The sequence below is a fragment of the Desmodus rotundus genome, chromosome 8 (assembly GCF_022682495.2).
Source record: "Desmodus rotundus isolate HL8 chromosome 8, HLdesRot8A.1, whole genome shotgun sequence".
Lineage (NCBI taxonomy): Eukaryota > Metazoa > Chordata > Mammalia > Chiroptera > Phyllostomidae > Desmodus > Desmodus rotundus.
Window position 1 is genome coordinate 134,523,501 of NC_071394.1, and position 23,217 is coordinate 134,546,717.

General features: G+C 56.5%; 1 protein-coding gene across 7 annotated transcripts in view; it reads right to left on the reverse strand.

Moving 5' to 3' along the window:
* Window positions 1-23,217, reverse strand: part of CHL1 (cell adhesion molecule L1 like) — a 104,784-nt gene that overhangs the window by 64,587 nt on the left and 16,980 nt on the right. For all 7 annotated transcript variants that reach the window (XM_053929886.2, XM_053929889.2, XM_053929890.2 and 4 more), the window contains exon 2: window positions 14,649-14,723. The gene's annotated coding sequence lies outside the window, so the exon portion shown is untranslated. The remainder of the gene's footprint in view (window positions 1-14,648; window positions 14,724-23,217) is intronic.

Sequence of the window (23,217 nt, forward strand, 5' to 3'; positions counted from 1 at the left end):
TGCCCAGCCCCTGCGATCCGGAGCCCACGCATATGTGAACTCTCTCACACACACACACATACACACAGAGCTGCCTCGCTCCTCCCCGCCCCCTGCAGGGTGGAGAGCTGCAGTTTCTACAGCTCTCCCTACCCTCCATGCACACGGCCACGGACCGACGTGCCCCCGCCCTGTGCTGTCCGGGTGGGGGTACCCGGCTGAGACGGGGCCGTCCCTGCCAGAGTACTTTCACCTGTGACACAGCCCAGCACTCGAGCCGAGCAGGCCACTGCCCAGTGGCAGGAGAACGCCATTCTCCGCTGCCCTCCCTCGCTGCTTTCTCTGCCTGGGCAGCCTTCAAACAATAAACATGAAAAAGCAAAACATTTGCAACCTAGAATAAAAACATGCCACCGGCTTACTTCATGGACTTCTGAGTTACGTCTATTTCCTGTGTCCATTCCAAAGGTCACGACCAAGACACAGGAGGAAGTGGTCAAACCGGAAAAGGGAGAAGCGGCAGTTTAACGGTCAGAAATAAAGTTACGTAGGGTATTTGTTTTCTTTGAATTCCTAATATAAACACAAGTTAGTTCTGAATGCCGCTTTTTTCCACAGTTCTCACAGTACATGGCAAGATAACAGATTAAGGACACAGTGACCGTGGTTTGGAAGGCAAGCGGTGTCTGGTCCCGGAGGGGGTGACGGTGGCATGTGAGAGTCGGTGCTGGAGAAGGGGAGCAAGACCTTGCGTGAAGTTCAACGCCTTCTCTCTGCCAGCAGGCGAAGTGCGGGCATCAACGGCATGTGTGTGTACATGTGTGCGTACGTGTGTGTGTGCAGACACGGAACACTGAATTCTCCTCCCACAATCTGGACGCTAGTTGTTAACTCCTAGGTCTTTACTGTGCTTTTTTAAGTACAAACTTTCTCCGGAATTCCTCTATGATCCAGGGTGCAAACACTTTAATTCCGTCACTGGGAGTACCTTAATTATCAAAAACCATCCTTCAATTTCCAAGCGGGTGTTCAACATGCAGGGTCCGGCAGAAGTAACGCCTGCTGGAGTGTGGTTGGCAGGGTAGTAACACAGGTGTGATAATTTACAGTTTTAACTTGAACGGTTCCCCTACAGTGTCCTATGGTGTGCTGGGGTGTGGGGTTGCCGTGTTACAGGCTCTCGGTCCCGTAGGGCAGCGTCCACGGCACAGAGATGGACGGCTTTGTTTCCCACTAGGACCCTATTTGCCTGCAGCCCCAGGTCCACTTTCCTCACGGGTGTCCTTGCTCGCTCATTCTGCACACCAGACAGGGAGCGCCGCCTTCCCCGCGCCCGCCCCCCAGATGCACGCCCAGTTCTGAGTATCTCCAGGACAGCAAGTGACAATTCACTTCTGCCACCTTCACGCAGGGCACCTGGGGAGTCCATACAGGCAGCCGTGCACGGTGGCTCAGCCCGGGCGTCAGGGAGACCGGCAGTGTGGAGCTATCCAAGGCGCCCACACCCAGCCACGGGCTCACGGTCGCTCCTTCAGAGCACTCTTTCACCACGAATTCTCCCCTCCTCCGTGACCCGCTTATTCGACAAACAACACAGCCCTACGAGAGCTGTGGTCTTGTTTCCACTGGAATTCGACTAGGAGCCCCAGGGGATCATTCCGGAACAATCCCCCAGGTGTGGGGGAGACCATGGGGCAGACCGCAGGGGCGGGTGGAAATGGTGTCATTTACCACTGGGGCTTGTTTTGAAAGTGCGTTGAGGAACGACTCAGTTGTCCTGTGCCCATGGCTCGGAGCTAGCGTCATCTGACCACGGCCATAACGGGACTCCCGGGCACTTCACGACTACTTGGGTACCCCCTGCAGTGACGTCTGAGGGACTGGGCCAGAGCCGCCCCCACCCCCAGGGGAGAGAAAGGGGAACAACACCTGCCGGCCTTTCTGCTCTCATCCCACAATGGTGACGGCACAGCCCCCACACCGCCCGCCTTGGAGGAGCCACGGCGCCGCGGATCACGCGGATCTCCCAGTCACCCTCAGCACCGTGCACACCTGCAGGAGGCCCTGCACGTGGGTGCACGTGGAAGCACGTGGAAGGTGGAGCCCGCACTCGTACACAACTGTTCGTGCTGAGAACGCAGAAACACGCAGCTCTCTGACAAAACACGGAGCCAGCACAGCTGAATGCCCCCCCAAGCTCCGTAAAACCTAAAAGCCAGACCGACGAGAGCGACCCACGCAAAGCCAGAGTGCGTCCCAGTTTCTGTCGGTGAGAAACCCGAGCCGATGAATCAGTGCTGGGACTCACCGCAGCGAATGGAGAAACGGAGGGCGGACACGTGAGCGATTGGAGGAGCGGCCGCCACAGCAGGCACTGGGGCCCCTCGTGATATCACGCCTGACAGAGCCCGTGGCTGTCGGGTCCCCATGACAAGCGACCGTTTCCTTTCCCCTGTGTTCTTCCTTCACAGAAGAGCAGACAGGAAACACGCCTGACGTGTCTCTGATGGCACAGAGACGTGGGTGGCCCACTCAGGGCCCCCGTGGGAGTGGGAGGTCCCCAGGGGCGTCTCCCTGCATCAGCACCACCCTGGGGAGGGACAGAATTAGCCCCTTCGGGGCGGGGAGCTCATTCAACAAGTCACGAGGGGCCCGGGCACCAGCGTGGACAGAAGTGGTCAATGGAGCCGCCCTTCCTTCGCCCGAGGGCTCAGGGTCGATTCTCTGGGGAGGGACCCGCACCACCCTCTCAACGAGGCCACTGGGAAGCTGCCATGTAGGATTGCCAAGTGGCGGTGGCTCACCTGGGAGCTGGACGTGCGGAAGGTGACTCCAGAACCCAGAGGCCAAGGGACAGACTGCTTACGGAGTCTTGTTTCGCTTGTACTGGGGCTTTTCGAACCCTAGACTTAGCATCCCTTCTTAAACATTAGGGATGTTAATATTAGCATTCCCATTACTGGCCCTGGCTGCTGTGGCTCAGTGGACTGAGTGCTGGCCTGTGAACCAAAGGGTCGCTGGTTCGATTCCCAGTCAGGGCACAGGCCTGGGTTGCGGGCCAGGTCTCCAGTAGGGGGTGTGTGAAAGACAACCACACATTGATATTTTTCTCTTTCTCCCTTCCCTCCCCTCTAAAAATAAATATATTTTAAAAAAATTTTAAAAATTCCCATTCCTGTCCTTTCGTTAGAAACACGCAGTCTGATACAATGAGCACTGCCCTGGCGGAGGCGGGACCATCCCGAGCCGAGCTTCCCGGGTCTAGAAGAGGCCGTGGCCCTGGCGCCCCCGGCCCCCACTCCCTGCCGCCCTGACTCCCGTGCGTTACCCTGCCCCGTAGCTGCTGCGTGAACCCGGGCTGCGGACAGACTCGGCCCGTTGAAACTCTCCAACCAAACCACTGACTTAAAGACGTTATTAATGCACAGGGTTTGGCACAATAACTCCCCTTTTTTTATTACAGAATATTTCACGACAAAATCATAGGCGTGTAATTCTGGAACGTAACACCACACTCAAGCACGCCATAGGACATCTGAGGTGACGTGTTAAAATTGAGACTATAAATTCTCACCCCGTGTTGTTGCCCTTACCGGCCACGCTCAGGGAGGCCCTGCTTCTGCCAGACTCGGGTGCTGTGCGATTTCTCTCCACTGGAGCGTCCAGCGGCGACGCTGCTTCACAATTACCGACATTTAAGCAAAAGGCGCTTCCCCTTACAACGCCGGTTTACCTCGTCTACAGCTGATCCCTAGCTCCGTGGCTTACAGTTTTAAACGCTTGTTCCGTTCTTTGTGTCTCAGAAACGACAGCTGTTCGACACCGAAGAGCCACCCGGTTTTCGTGGCTGGAGCAGTGGCTCAGCGTCTTGACCTCCAACCCACGTATTTCTACAACTAAGACATCTTCGCAAGTGTGTGGCCTGTGAGGGCACAGGGAAGGGCGTGTGAAAGTCAAGGGCGGAAAACGATTTCTCAACCTCAGTTCAACGCTCACCTTCATTCAGTAGGACCTGGCCGTACCTGGCCCGTGATGCCGCGGGGTGAACACACTACCATTTTCTGAGCAGGAAAGCTCTCCAGTCTCTCCCTGCCTCCCTCCCTCGCCCCCCTCTCTCTCCTCCTCTCTTCCCTTGTCCACAGCCAGTAGTTTACCTGGGGGTGCGCGTAAACCAGGCACCTTGCTGAGCAGGTAACTAACTCCTCCGTTCGGGGCCGGGGCGCCCTGCACCGCGTCAGCCTCTGCCTCTGTGCGGTGGCCGGGGACAAGAGCAGGGTTGCGCTCGCCTGCTGGTGGGGGCCGCTGCAGCTTTCTGGCTCACCTTTCACTTGACTCTTGTTTATTTATAACAAATCAAGTCCAGCGCACGTGGTCACGAGGCAAGGGGGCCAATGGAGGGCTTCCCCAGCCCCGAACCAGGCTGGTCCCAGGGCCACGGGCACCACGAGGAAAAGTCTGAGACAGATAATTCCATTTGAAAACCACGTGGCTTCTTAATCATGTTTGTTCCTTGCTGCTCCCGCTCCCCCCCACCCCCATCTCCTGAGCAGTGACACAGGCAGAGGCCCCCGAGCAGCTCTGGTGAGCCGAGGGAGGAAGCCGAAGATGCAGGTCCCATTTATTTAGACAGAATAGTTTGGGTGGTTTCAGACCCAAAAACGACCCATCGATGATGCCAAACACATGTAATTTTGTCCAGTGTTGCACAAATTCACACCCTTGGGAGCACACGGCTCTCCCAGGATGCACAGAGCCAGTGGGCACGGGGCCCAGCGGCCCAGACTTGGCCAGAGCTCCGGCCTGAGGCTGAGACGCTGCGTGAGGCTCCCAGGAAGGGGCCTGTTGGGGCCACTGTCACGCCGGGGCACCCACTAACTGCTGGGGTACCGTGGCCTCTAGAAGGCTACATTTACTTTTTGCCTATTCTCGTGAAAGTGAAAATCCTCTTTGGATTTCTTCCTTTCTCTTGGAGAAAACAAGACTGATGCAGGTGTCTCTCATAAGAGGAGGGGCAGAAAGCACGTTGTCCGCAGGTAGCAGGCACGGGGTGAGGGGTGGGGGTCTCTGAAGACAGCACGTGTCTGAGCAGGAGGTTCGGGAGGCGGAGTCAGCCCAGGCTCGCACTCGACCCTCCCAGCTCTGCACACAGCGTGCCCAGCTCCCCCTGTGGGCGTGGCAACGAGCCCCACGCCCAGAGCGTGCAGGTGCCTCAGAAGTCCGGAGGGTAGGGACCGCATTGCAGGTCCTCGTATGGACGCGGGGCTCCCTCTCGGGAGGCACAGGAGCTCCCACGTGGTTACCGGTTTGGAGCGTGCTGCCCGCTGTGTGTGCTTGTGCAGGAACAGTCGCCCCGAGGGGACAGATGCAGCCCCAGAGCCCGGCCTGCACAAGGCTGACCCGTGGGTCCCCCAGCGCCCAGGGCTCCGCGTCGGCAGTGAGCGCCCGCGACTGCTGTCACCTCTTCACTCAGCTCGCCCCTGGCAGATGCTCACTCGACCGTTGTGTCCCTGCTGGGTCCCGCGGGCAGGGAGCTGGGAGGACCGAGGCCCCGCAGTGCGCACTCGGTCATAACGCATGCAGCACACACATACCCCTAGTGATCACACGCACGCACACACATGATGACATGCTGCCCGGCTGCATCTCTGTGACCACGAAGTGACTGAACTTCGAGGGGCACAGGGTGACCCTAGTTGTAAACCCACGTGGTGCAAACAATCACCACTTACAATGTCTGGGAAGGTTTTCATAACGGCACAAAATTCTAAGAAATGGTCCCCACCGACTCTGAATCAGTGACCACATGCTCGCCTTCCGATAAAGAGACTTTCAGCTGCACACAACTGACTGAGTCACAACTAACAGCTCAAAACATCCTTTTCCCGAAAACAACTGCTTTCTGAGACTCCAATTACAGTAGGAAGCCAGTGAGGAGGGCAAGAATGAAAGGGCCCACTATGAATAACATTCTGAAAGAGGACGAAGATCAAGTACACTTCACGGGGCACAGCGGGCCCCTACGGCCAGAGCCAGGCGGCTGGCGCAGGGTGCAACAGTGGGGACAGGGCTCTGGGTCTAAGGCCCCTCCCAGGCTGCTCCCTGGGCCCCACCAGTGAGGGCCACTGTTGAGACCCCAGAAAAGGCCCAGCCCTGCCTCCACGTGGCTCTGATGGGCCTCGGCCCACTCGTCTTCCCCACAGAGGCCTCAGCACCCAGGGTCAGGGCTCTCAGAAGGGGCCAAGCAGGTGATGTCCCTGGGAGGCAGAGTCTGGATGACTGGTGAGCGGTCTGAGACCCACGGGGAGGGACAGAGGGCAGCCGGGCTGTGGGGCAGCGCCAAGGCAGCGGGCTGACCGGAGAGCTGGCCTGAGTCAGGCTGAGGGTGCTGCCGGGAAAGGAGATGTGACCTCGAGCAGGGAACCCAGGCAGCTGGTGGCCAAGGGTCGGTCTGGGGCGACGGCAGAGCCTCCACCCGGACTGCGTCTCGCTGCCCCTCCACCTTCTCTTCTGTAAAACGGGGACGCCGTACTGACTGCAAGGGGCACTGTGTACGATGTAGCGGCTGGTGGTGACGTTCTCAGTAAACGTTAAACCTGCATCCTTGCCTACCCTGGTCAGGAGGTCAGGAAAGGTATGGATGCACATCTGACCACGGCGCATTAAAAACAAACCATCCCTCCCTTTCTCCTTCCGCCTATGACTCAGCCTGTATTTCCTGGGAGGCAGGGGCTTTCCACACCCGAGGAGGGAGTCCGCACCAAGTCGGGAGCAAGGCAGCCCCAGGAGCAGTAATGTGCCTGAAGGCAAAGGCGCGTGCTTCTGAAGGTGCCGAGTCTTGCTGGGCTCCATCAGTGTGTCCCAGAAACCCGAATGCATCCCACTTAATCGAGGGCAATGTACTGGCCCACGAACAGCAAACCACAGAAAAGGCCGAGGGGCACGCAGCGCCAGGGTCTCCAAGGCCGGCACACGACCACAAGCAAGGCCACCGTGCCCCCCTCGGTCCCGGCCGGTTCCGCCGCCAGCACCCTCCTCTGGGCCGGCTCTGTCGTTCCAGCCTCAGGGCAGCAGACCCTGGTGTTGGGCCCTAAATGACCGTCACACAGGCCCCCTTCACTCTGCGGAGCTCAGACGGGGACTGGCTCCTGACCCGACAGGCGCACAGCCCGGTGGCCCAGCACTAAGAGGGGTGTTGGTGAGGACTGTCCAGTGGTCACCGGGGGTCGGGTGTAACATGGCGGTGTGACGGCACCTGTAAAAGTGAACTGTGCGAGTGCTTCCCCTCCTTCACACCAACAGGAAGGCCGAGGCCCAAAGCGCTCAACAACCTGAACAGGCAGACATTACGAGCTCATTAGTACGCCCTGCAGGTCGAGGTCATGCCCCCTCAGCCAGGTCTCCAAGCACATGCTGGTAACCACTGGATGGCCAGGCCATGCTGAGGACGGCTGTCATGTGGCTGCATCACACTCGGTACAATTACCCCATCACCCTAATGAGCCCACGCTCATCCGATCAGCCCTCCATCCCGCACGAAGGTGTGTGTGTGACAGCTGGACGTTCCCAAATGAAGGGCATTTCCAGACAGAGGGCAACACAATGACGTATATTGTAACACAGGTGGCAAACACAAGGCCCGTGGGCCGAATCCGGCCCTCCACCTGTTTTATCCGGCCCGGCACCTTGTTTCTACCCAGCGGCAGCACTGAGCTCTCACTTAACTGTTCAGGAGTAGCTACATTTATACAGCCCTACAATTACATTCGGCCCTTTGAAGGCAACCTCGAGGCTGATGTGGCCCCCGGTGGAAGTGAGTTTGACACCCCTGTATTATAAGAAAAAAACAGTCGGGGAAATCCACACGAAATGCCACGTAAAGCTATGATTACTGAGGCCAATCAGACAACAATTGACTGATTCAACCAGACCCGGCTCCCGCCAGGGCTCTGCGTGCTCCCCCACAGCAGGGCGGGGTCTCTGCTATGCGGGACGTCAGAGAGAGGCCCTGTGACGCATCCTAGTCCAGAAGTTAGGAGCTGCAAGGTCTGGTTCTCGCTCAGTCAATATGCAGTCGACCTGGAGTGGGTCAGCATCCCATTTTCCAACCTGTAACTTGGGGACAGTGGCACCTGGGCCACCTGTCTACTGTGTTGGACATCTGCCCTCTCAGGAGAAAAGTAAATATGAAGGTGCCCAGGGAAGTGGTCGCCCAGAACAGGAGGCTGAGGCTTTAACCCTCCAAGCGAGGAAAGTGCAGCCGCCGTTCACAAAGCGAGAACGGTTTGCACGGCACTGGTGTAACCTGGCAGCCCCGGGGCGTGGACTGGGATGCTCGTGCGTTCCTTCTCACCTCGGGGGCACTAACAAAAAAGGTTAAATGTCTAAAATAACATAGTCAAACTCTGAAAGGCTAACAACAGTAGTTTAAGTGAAGCGTCAACTGAATAAAGAGGATCCAATCAGACAAAAATAGTTAGGTATTTAAACAAGTAATAAGGTGTAAATCATTTTCCCTTTTCTAGATTAAGAAATGTTAGAAAATTTTATTTTGACCAGAAAAATCTCAGAGGTGTTCTTAGGTATTTGAGAAGAAAGGAGACACTTGGGGGCTGACCTTCCCGGATGCTGTGCTGGGTCGAAACCTCAGCCCGAAGCCCACTCTTATCATCGGATTTTTCCGTCTTTGGATTTCAATTTCCAGCTCAGCTTGACATTTTTGGTTGGAAAACTAACTTCATTTTAAACGGGACTCTAAAATTGTGACAATTACGAAGGGAACAAGGTGAGAAATGGGAGACTGGACGTCCCACCGACGTGCTACAAAATTTAATCTCAGATGACAGAAACCGCTACAACGTAACTTTAAGAGTATAAGGAAAGCTACTAAAAGGTGGAGCTGTGCTTCTTTTCAAAGAATACGTCCCCACAACACCACCTTCCCTGCCTGGCCTGCATTCGGGGTTCCCGGAGCTGAACGGGAGCGTCCAGGGTTAGACGGTGTGGGAGCTGGGGAGAGTGAGTGGAGCGGGACCCTGAAATCCCTTAATCTCACTCCCCCGTGTCAGAAAAGTGTAAAGTTGGAGCTCAAAGTAACGAAGTGATTGGCCTGAAATCAGTGCTGGACCCCAGGGTGATGTTGAAGCTGATGGTGATGGTGGTGATGGTGGTGATGGTGGTGATGGTGGTGATGGTGGTGATGATGGTGATGACAATGATGATGGTGGTGATGGTGATGGTGGTGGTGGTAGTGATGGTGATTGTGGTGATGGTGGTGACGGTGATAATCATAGCTAATATTTATCAGGACAATTCTATGAGATAAGGATTACATTTAATAGCTAGAGGTTCAAAGAGATTGATTAATTTGTCCAAAACTCTCAATGGAAAAGTGGAAAATTAGGCCTGCAACTCAGATACTCCTGGTGCCAAACTCCATTCTTTCAACTGGCCCACCCCCTCCGCACTGCCCTCTGCCCTGTAGCTATGCTGATTTCCCCCCCCAAAAGGAAACCATGTTGGTAATTTCTCTAATCACATGGCTCCTTCTCCCTCCCTCTTGTCCAGCTCCCTCCCACCTCTGCCCGGCACCAGCCAACCTCCGTGGGTCAGGTCCCCACCCGCCCTGCACCCCAGCACTCACCAGAGCAGCAAGCTCACCCCGCCTGCCTGGTAATCCGAGCACGCGTGTGTACCCGAATAGACTGTAAGCTTACGAGGGTAAAAAGTGCATCTGGTTTTCTTTGTTCTCATATGCACAGCTGGTGGCAAGAACAGTGAAAAATAACTGTTGAACGAGTGAGTGAAGAGTTTGGAACATTTAAACCCCCCAAAGGGATGAGGCGTCCCACCTTAGACAAGTGCACAGTTCCGTACAAGGTTCACTTTCCTTTTGCTGCCACTGTCACTTGGCACAGGTTCAAAGGTGTGAGTGGCAGGACAGCGGAGTGCACAGGGACACTGCCCTGGGCTCGGCAGGGACTGGCCAAGCTCAAGAGCGCCGAACGGCACCGCACAGGGCGGGTTACCTGAGCGAGGAGAGGCTCACAATCAGCGCGTCAACGTGGACCAAACTGAACTCAACGACGGCAGGTTCCCCCCATAAACCCAGCGCCTGCTGTTTGCAGCTGTGAAGAGAAGCTCAGGTTCCACTGGGAAGCAGGTACAGGAGGCAACGGCCTCCTGTCTGTCTGCGGGCAAGCAACCCAAGCCCAGGGCGCACCCCTGTCTGTGCAGACCCACACCCACCATGGAGAAGCCGACATGGCTCATCCCCTTCCCCGGCGAGTGCATGCCGTCTCAGCAGGGAGGTTGCACAGTGTGGGTTCCGAGTAGCTTTGAGATGTCGCTTCCTCGTTCCCCCTCCCTTGGTTCCTCCGGGCAGAAATCTCGGTGGTGTGTGGGAGGCCCTGGCCTCTGATCACTGTGGGCAAGGCTTCCTTCCATGGCAGGGTCATCTATGGCAGGCGGGTCGCTTTGATCAGAGCCTCTGATTTACTTCTTAATTCCCCCCCATCGTGGGCTCCAAGGGGCGTCTGCCCGGCCCCTCCCCGGTTGGGCTGCTGATGGCGGTGACGGACCTCATTGTTTGGCTCCCTCTCCAAGGCCCCGGTTATCCACACACACATTCAGTTCCATAAAGTCTGCTGTCGGGAGCAGCCTCCGATCTGTGTCGGCGCCAGGCAGGGCACTTTTCCCCAACGCGGCTGCCTCGGGGCAGACATGGCGTTTTGTTGAGGAGACACAATCTTCTCTTCTCGTTGGCTCTCACTCTAAGTCATTTCTTTGGCTGTGCTCCGTGATTTTATGCACATTTTATTTGTGCCATATGTCACGCTGTTACTTGAAAAGTCCTTTTAAAGAGAAGATCCAAAGCGTACATTTATTTAAAAGATCAGCCCGGTTTTGCTGGGCTCCAGTGTCTCTTTGTCTGTACTGTTTTACCGGCCATTTGACGTCAGTCCTTTCTCTGGCATGTTATGGCAGCTGTTCTCCTGTGTGTAAAGGACTCTACCAGCTGAAATTGCAAAGAAAAACTACATAAAAAGTTAGAGAATGGCCATGAGGCCTGAACCCAGTCCTACCAAAACCCTAAAAGCCAAGGGGCAGCCCTTGACCACAGCGGCCTGAAGGATGACCCCCGACCTGACCGAGGTGCAGAGCCAGGACCCCGCACCCAGTGCCCATCCGGGGCTCTCCCGATCTGAGACGCCAGCACCCTGGGCACTGCCAGCCCACCCGCAGCGTCGGGACCCCCTACCAGTGCGCCTCAGCTTCCCCAGGAGCCCTCGCTGTGTTCCCATGCCTCAGAAATCACATTTACTTGTGTACGGGGTTGGCGTGAAAGCGACTTCACCCAACTCCCGTTGAAACAAATGCATTTTGGGCACCTCCACACCACAAGTACGGGTGCGAGCTGGAGGCGGGCCAGAGGCCTGGCAGGAGCACGGGGAGGGAAGGAGCTGAGGAAGAAGGGCAGGGCGTCTGCGTGTCCCCAGAGTGGGCACCAGGGACGGCCCTCACTGCTCATGAATATTTAAAGGTGTAAGCATCAAACGTGGACAGGAATGATTAATTCTGGGACAAGGGAACAGAGCTGGTTCCGATGTATTTATATCACGGCCAAGAGAAAGAAAGGGGTGTTATTTAGTGCCGTCGTGCTGAACTATGAAACGTTGTTAGTTATGCAAAATACTCCAGCATCCAATGGGATGCAATCTTATCGCCTCGGAGGGCCCCGTCTTGAGAGACGGTGACAAATTAACAAGCGCTCACATGGGGGACTTCTTTCTGAGGTGAGGCTACACGGCTTCCACTTAGGGTTTCTGGAGGAGACATTTTCATTTGCGTGACACCCATGGGACAGTCTCCTGCTTCCATTTCTCATGGCCCTGAAGCGAGCCAGCCACAGACCAAGGCCAAGGCCAAGGCCAGGGCCCACTCAGAGCAGAGTTAAGCAAACATGAAAATTCATCAGAAACCACGTTTAAGTGAGACTAGAGGTTCCTAGCAATACTGCCCAGACTGTAGGACCCAGGAAAGCCACGCAGAAAAGTGAGCACGGGGAGTGTCCAAGGAGCCCTGGCCAGTGTGGCGCAGGTGGCTGGAGCGTCATCTCGTAGACAGAACGATCGTGGGTTCGATTCCCGGTCAGGCCACACGCCTGGGTTGTGGGATTGGTCTCTGGGGGGGATCTGGTCAATGTTTCTCTCTCACATCGATGTTTCTCTCCCTCTCTCCCTTCCCCTCTCTAAATATGTCCTCAGGTGAGGACTTTAAAAAAAAAAAAGGAAAGAAAGTGTCCAAGAGCAACCCGCAGGAGACTCCCCGCCTCCCTTCGTCCTCTGCTTCCCCCCTCCCACCCCCACGTCACTGTTAGTGCTGTGCTCAGTTCCACGCTCAGAGGTACCAATGCACATACGTGTTTGAAGGGGACTCTGCCCCAAAGACTCGTTCCTGAGACAAACGTGTAAACAATTCGTCCCAACTGCGTGCGGGGCCCATAACTGAGCTCAAACAAGACAGACGCGGAGTTGGCCACACAGGCTGTGTCTGCGCAGAGTTAGCCAGGCCACCCCAGGGCAAGAGAACCCGAGGGAGGGACAGGTAGGCAGGTAGATAAGTAGACAGGCAGACAGACAGACAGATGGTATAGATAGGTATACAGATATAGACAGATGAATTACAGGACGTATAGCACATGACCACGGGGGCCATGATGTGCCCACCAGGCACCCAGCAAAGCTGGGGGAGTAATTATTCAGCCCGAGTCCAAAGCCCACAGCCGAGCGCCGATGACCGAGGGCAAACAGAGGACAAGCGGGCCCTCCCCTGCCTTCTGCTCCACGAGGCCTCTGTGGACTGGGGACGTCTGCTCACGCCGGTGTGGCAGCCTTCCTGCTCGGCCCAGCGTGCCAACACTCGCCTGTGCCAGACGCCCTCACCACGGGCTGGCATCTGATTGGAGCCTCGGAGATCACTTCACACTTCGGGGTGGGGTGGGGCTCCAAGTGAAAGATCCCAAATGAAAATGCACGTGTGTGCATGTGTGTGCGGGTGTGTGTGTGTGTCCTATGATCCCGCCCACGCGTCTGGAGGCCGGATCTCTCAAGCACCACAGTGAGAACCGGGCACAAGCGAGTGCACTTTGCAGGACGGATGGACGGTCCGATCGACCACCTCGGGGGCACGAGGAAGGAAACGTAACTCAGCGAAACAAGGGAGAGAATGCGCCACTGTGAGGGAGCGCTTGCCTTGCGGGTTCCGTCCGCATTCCCGGCGCCAAAGCACAATTATTGACTAACTCATCACCCTGCTACAGTCATAATTCAGGTGCCTCGCGGTAGCTGTGACAGTTTTTTTTAAATTCAGGGCCCTGGACTTTGTATTTCACCCCCCAGTTTCTGGAAAGGTTTACCCAGGCTTCCTGTCAACTAGAAACTCGTTTAGGGTGAAGTCGCAAAGGTGCTTTAGCGGAAGCAACGTGCCCCTCGCCACCGGCCACCACCTTCGAAGGCAGCCATCAGCTGCAGGTCAGGAGGCGATTTCTCCGAGCACAGGAGCGCGCAGACCTGCAGAGTCACGGGGGCAGCGAGCCTGTGCCCGGGCCGCTGGAGCGCGCTCCCGGGGGACCCACCAGAGTGGAGGCACAGCCGCCGCGGTGCGCGTGACAGAGAGGCGGGCGCTGTTCAAAGAGCAAGCGGTTCCCTTGCCCGCCCCTTGCACAGCCCCCGCCGGCGCCCAGGCCTGGGCACGCTGGCCGGGACAGACGCGGCAGGGCGTCCCGTCTCTCCCCACGGGGTCCCCATTGTCCTTGGCCCCTGGGGCCCCTGACGCGGCCAGCGCACACAGAGGTTCTGCTTGCGCCAGGTCACCCTCCAGGAGCACCAGGCCGTTGGCACCAAAACGTGCTCTTGACTATTCTTCCATTCACAGTGTTGAAAACGCCTCTTTTTTCCTCAAACCCCTGTCTTTAAAAACTAGTGAGACAGTAATTGGGGACGTTTACTTACCAATACTGGGGAATAAACAGGGTGCTAACAAACGTTATAAGATAATCTGATTTAGCCGGCACCTGCAGGCAATTACGCCTTTTCTTCCAGCTTCATGAGTCAGGAAATCGATGCTGAAAAGGCCCAAACAGTTTCCCACAGCCGCCTCGCTGTGGCCTTTGAAAGTGGGCTTTTTGTCACCCTTCCAGACTCTGAAATTAGTTACAATTCAGCCTGGTGCCGCACAAAGAGTGGGGAAGAGCTCCGGAGGGAGACTCGGTCAGCCTTCCCGTGGGTCCAGGTCCCAGACACAGTTACGAGGCTCAAGGCCCTCCCCGCAGGCTGAAGGGCGGGGCTCTGTGTGACCAAGGAAAACACGCTTTGCTCACTGAAACTTCTCCCCGAGCGGCCAACCGTCTCCGGTCCCAGCAGTGAGATTCGCTTTTCTATTAAAAGTGACGTTCTCGTAAATACCATCCCAAGGCCAAGAGGAAAGGTAGCATGGAAAGCAACTCTTCACTCAGTGGCCTGATCTTTCAAAAATAAACCATCACGTTAATGGGACCGAAACAAACACCCCACCCCATCCCCAGTGCCGAGTGTCTCGCCCACACCGCCACTCCCTCCTGCTGTGCCCGTCTGCCAGGCGCTGCGAGGGGAGGGCCTGGGCAACATTCTTACCGGAAGCCGGCTCCCCACCTCCCGCTGTGGCGTGTCTGCAGTCAACCCAGGGTCATTGCGGGCCGCTCACAGAACCTAGAGGAAGATTTGAGAGCTGTCATTTCAGAGATAATTTCCATTTAAAGAGCCACTTTTAAATTATCGTCTACCTCCCCCCTGCTGAGCAGAACTGATTCCAGTGTTCTTTCTCCCCACCTCTCCGAAGTCCTCCCCAGCACCTGAGCAGTGGCCTGGCCGTGCTATAACAGGGCACCTGGCTGTCTGCGGAGAGACAGGTAAGGCAAGGCGGCCATGCGACCAGCCGCGCAGTCTCCCTTCTCACCGACAGGAGTGGGCCTCCCCCGCCAGGCGGGGCTGTGGGCACCTCTATTTGGCAGACCCCCCTGGGCTGCTTTCCACAACCGCCACTCACTTATGCGGGACGCAGAGTCCAGTCTGCACAAACACAGCATGTGGGCTGCGTGCGGAGGGGTCCAGAGGCGGCGCCGGGATCAGACCGGGAGCCCCAGCGAGCCGCCGCCGGCCGGCTAAGTGGCCTCCCCCAGGCGGTGCCTCCTCGTCAAGCCGCCACCTGGCTTTTCAAAAACCACTTGTGAAGTAAAGGAGGTGTTTCCACCAACGTCCAGGATCCTTGCACTGCCACCCCCAGGGGACCTCAGGATGGGCCCGACGTCTCCAAGCTCCTTCTCCGAGGCGGCCCCTGGCTGCGCCCCGCACACCTGAGCTTTCTCTGCTGAGCGTGAGGACGGACAAGCAAGGCCGAGACTTGCTGCACTTAGCGTCATGCAGACAACTGGGTTCCATCCAGTAATTCAGATTCGTGCCGGTAGAAATGACAAATTAAAGTGACGTACAAAGCTGTGATGTCTTAGGCCCCACAAAGGCAGCGCAGCTGAAGCAGGCTCTTGCTGCCGTTCCGGGGCATCACTGGACAATCTCTCCATCTTCATCCCGAAAGCTCTTGCCAAAGAGTCACAGACGGGCCGCTGTGCCCCGGGAGCAAGCCTCGCACCAGCACGCCGAAGAGAAAAACTCCGCCCAGCGCGTGTAAGGATGGTCCCCACTGCCTTCCCACTGACCGAGGGCCACGCGGCCGCCACGGCCCCCTGAAGACTTGGTTTCCGGCTGCACGTCCACCCCATGGGCTCTACCTGACGCCATCGCCGTCGGCATCGTTATAACGAACAGAGTGACTCGTAGATGACCAGCAGTGCGTTTCTGCAGCTGCTGACCACGGGGTGCTGGGTAACGCTGTGCACGTCCGACTGTGTTTGTGTTTGTGGGGTCCCCGGACTGACGGAAGCAGGTGAGCTATCCCCTGAGCCGAGCACCTCAGACACGGCTGCCGTGTGCTGCGCCCGGCGTCCTCCCCATGTTACACCTGCCCTCAGTGGGGACAGAAGCAGCCAGGCGTGTGCCCCTGCTGACTGCAGACGGGACTGGCTGACCCTGCACCTGGTTTCCCAGGCTGAAGTCAAAGGAGATCTCAGAGGATGGCCACCATGAGTCCAGGGGCAGAGGACATCATGTCATAAACTGGGCACGGTCCCCAGCCAAGCAGCCACTTCTGTGGCTCCAACACCAAATCTCCCGAGACGTCTCTTCCAGTCCCTTCCACGTCCCACAGCACCTGCCGGGGCTCTTCCTTCCCATGGGGGAGGGGTCCCACCTCCCCGCCACTGTCCCCGGCACCTGCGAGAGCTGTCGAGGGGGACTGAAGCTGTGGATCACACATGTCTGCGCTCACAGCGCACACACGCCTGCTGGGCTCTCCCCGCCCCATCCCATCCACCGGGCTGAGAAGGCCCTGGCTCCCGATCTCACCTGTGCGTGTGTGTGTGTGCTCACGAGTGTGTGTGTGTGCACACGAAGGGTTCTCTCTGTGCACATGAAGGTCTCCTCTCATTTCCTCACGTGGCAGATGTGGCCCCCCCAAACACAAGCAATCCCTTAGAATGTAGCATGTAGTATTATTGCACACATGTAATTAGTGTCAACATGTCCGTGTACACGTGTGAACATGTTTTTTATCCCATTCTCTTAGATTTCTGTCTCCTCCTCTGCTTTCTTAGAGTAAATATGAGCATTCTATACATTTGCTTGAACGAGTGGGCCCTGCACCCCCACTGTGTTACCCGAGGAAAAGTGCCTCGCTTCTACCCTCTCTCCCGTCCAACGCGGATGCGCTCGTCCTGACGACTGTCTCAGAGCCAGGAACCATCAGGACTGGTCTCCTGCAGGACAGCTCCCCAGAACTTTTCTGGCAAGTTTCCTAGGAAACCAGCTCCCTCCCTGGAGCCGAGAGCTCAAGGCGCTTGGTTGGAGCCGAATCCCCAGGGGAAACAGGGCCTGGGCCACCACCCTGGTCTTCCCACCAGGAAAGCTCAGTGGGCAGCACAACCCCACAGGCCCAAATCAGCCACATTCTGCAGCCAAACCACACAGCTGGTCCCCCAGACCTGGGGCACCAGAGGAGGGGCTGGCCCACTTCCAATGGCGCCACTTACAGCCCCACCTGCCGAGGCTCGGGCTGCCTCTGGACCTGTGATTCCTGTTTGTCACCCTGCCGTGGGACAGGCAGGGCCCTTCCTGACTTCCTCCTTATGGTCAAAGGTGGGGCACCAAGTGCGATCACACGTGAAAGGGTTTCAAAAGCAATGAGCAGACATGTCTATGTTTCAAGTTAGACATGCATCGAACAGAACCTTTCAGCTCCCACAGGAGCTAGCCCTGACTTCCATCACTCTCCGATGCAACTGTCTCCCCTAGACGTGGACATGCCCATTGTGTATGTGGACACCCCCATTGGGTACATGCCCCCACAGTTCTAAGCATGCCCAGCGGAGGTGCGCTTCCTTCCTACGCAATCCAGGGTTCTGTTCTACGTGACAGCAATCTCATCATGTACCTGAGAGGCAGGGCTGCTTTGGCAGAAGGCTGATAGCATCCGTTGATGGTGGACCAGCTAATGCAAGGTCATGCAAGGTCAGGCTCACTCAGTGAGGACAGACGGGCCCACAGATGGGCGGCTGGCTGTCACCAATTCACGTCATCCTTACACCCCTATGAGGTGCGTGCTTTCTGTTTTCTAAAGTCCTCGTTTTAAAGACGAGAAACCTAAGGCACAACGATTATCACACGCTGCCCAAGGCTGCGAAACCATCTCTCCACAGGGCAGCTGAAGCACTTTGCCTGCGTCACCTCCTGCCCGGGTGGGGCCCAGCCGCAGAGCACACTGCCAGCAGGCTCTCCGCGCTAGGGCTCCGAGCTCTGTGACGCAGACGTTGCCCATCGTGGCGAAAGAGTGGAATTGACAGTCATTGGAAGTCACACTGAGAGGCGTGTGGAAGTGCCTGGGGGTCTTTCAGGCACACGTGGGTGGGAAAGCCGTTAGCCTGGCTGCGAGGGGGGCCTCCTGTCCTGAAGCAGCACACGGGGGGCCCTGCCCATCCACTCGCGTTTTTATCACTTGATCGCTCGCTCCAGCACTGCAGTCAGGGCGCCCCGACAGGGGAGCCCTGTGTCCCCCAAACGGGGACTTGCCCAAACGAACCCGGCCCCGGGACACTGTCCTAAGTGACTGCGTGGGTCGTTGTGCCTGTGCTTTGACCCGAGTATTTGCTCAGGACCCTCCACCTCTGCCCAGCCTCCCGTTCTGCACGCCTGGCCTCCCATTCTGCACACCCAGCCTGTGGGCCTCACCCCCCTGCTCCCCCAGAAACAGGACTGAGTCTCAGGACGCTGTCCACGCATCCCAGACATTCCTGTGCCGTCTCCAGTTTGGTCTCCGTCGCTCCAGAAGGCCTCACCACAGTGACCCCCAGGAGACAAGACGAGGTCCAAGTGGCTTCACTGTTCCCCCAACAAGAAACTCACCGTTACCCACAAGTCCAGTGAGAAGGGCAGGGGGCGGACAGGTGGTTAGGGCGGGTAACCGTGTGGGTTGGTCTGCTGTGTTGTGAGAATAATGAACTCTCTGCAGACATCTGGTGAAGTGCAAAGGGAAATGCACACACGGACTCACAGGCGTGTGCGTGCGCACAGACAGACAGAGTGGGATCGACGTCGTCTGCGCAGGATAAGTAATGGCGTATCCGCGCCTTTCCTGCTCCAGGAGTCACGTCAGCTCTCAGCTGGCCCCGCGGCTGCACACGCGTGCACATGTGTGCACACACATGAGGGTGTAAAGCCCACACACTGCTCACCTCCCCATCGCACTGTGGCCACGGGACAATCTAATGTGCCATCTTAGGCTCACACGCTCAGGCCAGTAACCTCGCGACTAGAAATCAGGCTTGAGCTTAATGAGAACGTGTGAGGGGACCCTCACCACTGATGGAAACTGGTGTGGGCTCGGTGCGGTCATAACAGTGGAACAGCTCCGTAAGGGAGGAGCGTGTACGTACTTAGAGTACAGCTAGGTGGTGGAAACGTCTGCAGTCTTAAAAACAACTACTGTCAAAGAACATGGAACACTGAGACCCCCACGCTGATATTAGGTGACACGGAACACTGAGACCCCCACGCTGATATTAGGTGACACGGAACACTGAGACCCCCTCCGCTGATATTAGGTGAAACAGACAAAATACCGCCGTCCACGACACCAGTACCTCAGAGCGGCATCCGCGTGCCCAGCCGGCCGCAGCATCTGCCCGCGATAAAGAAACAATGTTTCTCTCTCCCTCCCTCCCCCTCGCTCTGGAACACGACTCAGCCACAGAAACTGAGTTAGCGCCGCCATGAGCAACAACACGGACGGGCCTGGGGGCACCTGCTGCCTGAGAGGAGCAGACGCTGGAGGACGGGCGCTTGCGTCTGACATGCGGAATCTGGAAACGTCAGACCTCAGCAGCAAGAGCAAAGATGGCCCCCGGGGCAGGGCAGGGCACGGGCAGAGAGTGGTCACAGCTCTGGGGGGCGGAACGGGCGGCGTGGGCGAGCATGCTGGACGGGGCACTCGGGATTGCTAGGAGAGGAGAGCTTGGTGTTCTCCGCGCAGACACGAAACTGGTAGCCAAGTGAGGGGCTGGGCTGTGGTTTTCATCCCACACCGTGTCCGATATCAAATCATCACATATAAACCTAATCTGCATAATTCATACTTGTCAGCTATAGCTCAATAAAACCGGAAAGAGGAAACAATGTTTTGATTTTAAAAAGCACAGATAATGTCTAAATCATTATTTTGTAGGCACTCACTAGCAAATGGAAACTTTGTTCTGTAAAAACAAATCTAAGTGCGAAACTGTGAAAGCAAACAGCCAATCAGAAAAGCAGAAAAACAGCCAATCAGAAAATCAGAAAGCAAACAGCCAATCAGAAAAGCCAATTAGATCAGTTACTCTAATCACTCAAAACATCTAAAACTGCTCAGGAGATGTGATAATCTGTGCGAAAACCCGAGTAGGCAATAGTTCTTGACACTCTAAATGCCAACTGCTTAACCTCTAATTTATTATAATGAAATGCTAACTCTCACAAAGCGTAATGTATAAAAACGTATGCAAACTCAGCGAGGACTCTCAAATATCTGTCGCCGGGACGAAACACGATCCCGGTAAGCAGAGCCCCCGTGTGCAAGCAGAAAGCCGCAGAGACATAACTGGGTCACTCGGGAGCCCAGACCGGCGTTTTGCGGCAGCCGCCGGCAGGCAGACCCGAACTGTGAGTCAGCAGGGCCTCCTCCTGAGCTCAGCACCGGGCAGGGGCCCGGCCACACCCCAGGAAGGAGTCCGAGTGGGAATTCCCAGCCCAGCTTTCTGGTCGCCCAGCGGTGGCCGCTGGGTGCTGCAACTTCCAGTGAGTCCATCGGAACTATAAGGGGATTCAGAGACTTTTGACGTGGAGAGAGTAAAAAGTCAGTGGTGGTGCTCTGAAAAACATTCATTAAAAGGAAATCGATGTTGGGCTAAGTGAGCTGAAAGCACAATTGAGGGTCATCCCAACATACATATTTAGGTAGAGAATAAGAAATGGAATCTAAAGATACACTCCCAGTTAAAATTTTCAAGGAATATTAAATTTACAGTTAGGAAAAATATATTGAATGCGATCCTGTTTTTCAAAACTAGAAGTTTAGTCCCCCTGTGGGCTGGGCCTGTTTCAGTTTCCATGAAACTGTGCCCCTCAAATCACCAGCGTGTTTCCAGCAAAAGGGGAGGGGAAGGCGCGGTGACCGCGGTGATGGGGCCGGTGGTGTCACCACAAACAGGAGAGGAAAGGGGAAAAGGAGGAAAGCAACTTGGGTTAACTGGGAAATCACCAAGACAAGGTGTTATACGCACACGTCAAACTGCGGAAGTAGCTCTCCTGTGCGCATCCGTTGTCTGCCCCCCAGGAATTTGAAGGAGAGAATCTCATCCCAGAATTTCCGGGAGACAGAAACACTCAGGTAGCAGGGACGTGGTCCTTCATTGTCTCCAGCGTCCCAAGCGGCAGGGGCCGGGCCACCCACGGGCGCTCCATGAAGACTGTGGGGGGGGACCCCCTTGGTCCCAAACACACCTGGGGTTCTGCAGACCGTGAGGGCTGCTTCTGCAGAACCCAACACACGGAACCCAGTACAGGGGCTTCACAGTCGCCTCCGCCCGGGGGCCTGCCCACGGCCCACGGCCCACGGCAGAGTCCAGCGTAAGAGGGGAGAGAACGACAGTCTGCTGTGGGCGGTTGACCAACTGTGGCGCTCGCTGTGGTCAGCACAGCCAGGCGACTCCGGACGCGCACGGCGCTCAGAGACTCTTTTCGTTCAGGAGCTCCACGCGTCGTTTTATGGGGTTCACTTATAAACGAGGAAAAACGATATCAGAGGGTCCAGTCACTTCATCAGTGTCACACACGGCAAGGGACAAAGGTCAAGCTTAGAGCCCAGCCTGTGATTCCAGTTCTAGACCTTCCTGGGCACGGCCGTCCCCCAGTTTCTGTGGGAAGGTGGGCAGTTTAGAGGATGGGAAACAAACCCTGCCCTCCCCTGGGAGAGGACAGCATTTCCTCCCAGGGAGACGGCTGGCCTGCCAGGACCCGGGGGGGAGGCCGCTCGGAGCTCGTGTGGGCAAGAAGCCTCTGCAAGCCCCTGCGTCTGTCGCTGTCTACCAAGAGGGAGGGACACAATGCCAGAGACAAATGCCCCTTCCTCCGTCTCTGCCCCAATCCGGCCTCCTCCCAGAGCACACAATGCGCTTCAGTCCCTGCTTATGTGCTGCACCTACAAGTTTACTGCACAAGAGCTCCTCGGACCCTCCGGAAACAAGCCCCCTTTGAAGCCCGGGGAACGGCGTGTTTACAGGGGTCCTCCACCAGGGGCCTGTGGGGCCCTGGGCTCACACTGGAGGCTCCGTCTGGACTTCCTGCAGCTCCTCACCGGGGCTTCCTCACGCTGCTGGAATCAGGGTTGGGGTGCAGGGGCGAGCCACACTAAGCAAAACTGAAGAGCAGCCGCAGAAGCCCTTTGGGGCTCATGCCCCTCCCTGGAGAACCCAGGAGGGGAGGATTCTATCTGAGCAAGTCTGTGATGGTGGGGGGGGGGGGCGGTGTCCACAGGCAGCTGTCAGTTTGCAAGTTCAAGACACAAGCACAGAGATTAAGGTCTAAATCGCATGCCGTCAACACTATTTTCTGCTTTCTCGGAACCACACAGAAGGTTACAGAGCATAGTCTGAACCCAGCTATGAAAATCCCCCTGAACTCTCCCTCAGCGGATGTTCTAACCCCACAGAGAGCGGACAAACCACAGCTGAGAGCAGGACCAGCTGCCTACAGAACTCAAGCAAAACGCCTTTGCTCTCACCTTTCCCACCCACGTCTCAGGACACACGAGGCTCGAGAGGTCCACGTGGTCCAGAAAAAGGACCCAGCTCTGAGCGGCCGCCTCTTCTTCGGATGTGCCCATGCTTTTGGTTCAAGAAGTGTCAGCCTCTTGGGTTATTGCTGGCACCCCTGAGTCACCTGGGCACCTGCAGCGAGTGCCTGGACTTGCTCCTGCGTCCGGGGACAGGGCGGGGCACCTGGGGATGGGGCGGACTCGCGGGGAGACGGGCTGGCCGAGCGCTGGGTGGATGGCCCACTCTCCTGCCATTTGTCACGCATCAGCGCTCGAAATTAATGAAGTTCCTGAAGGACGTGACAATTAGGGAGAAAAAGGATTAGGAGAGAGTTTTAATAAACTGTATCAAGCATAAACCACGTGGGCAGAAATTGTAATTAATAAAAAGTGAAATGTAACAAACACCACCTTAAAACACGAAGTGGCGTCTCCTTAGAAACAGCACGCAGGGCTAATGCAGAAAATCAATGGCCACTGGGCTGGCTGCAACATCACACAATTAATCTTGGGTAGACGAACCACCCGTTAGCTGTGCGGACGGCAGGATCCCTGGTCACCGCCGGCTGCTCGGTGCACTAGCCGAAGAGAACTTTAATGAGATCCCACGAGAAACCGAAAATTTAAATCGCTTTTTTTCCTGCGTAAAAGAACATTTCTACTCCACTGACTGGACTTTCCTTGCCGTGTCTGACGCGCATATTGCGGGACCTGCTCTAAGTCTCTCACCGGGAGCCCGAAGGCAGCCTG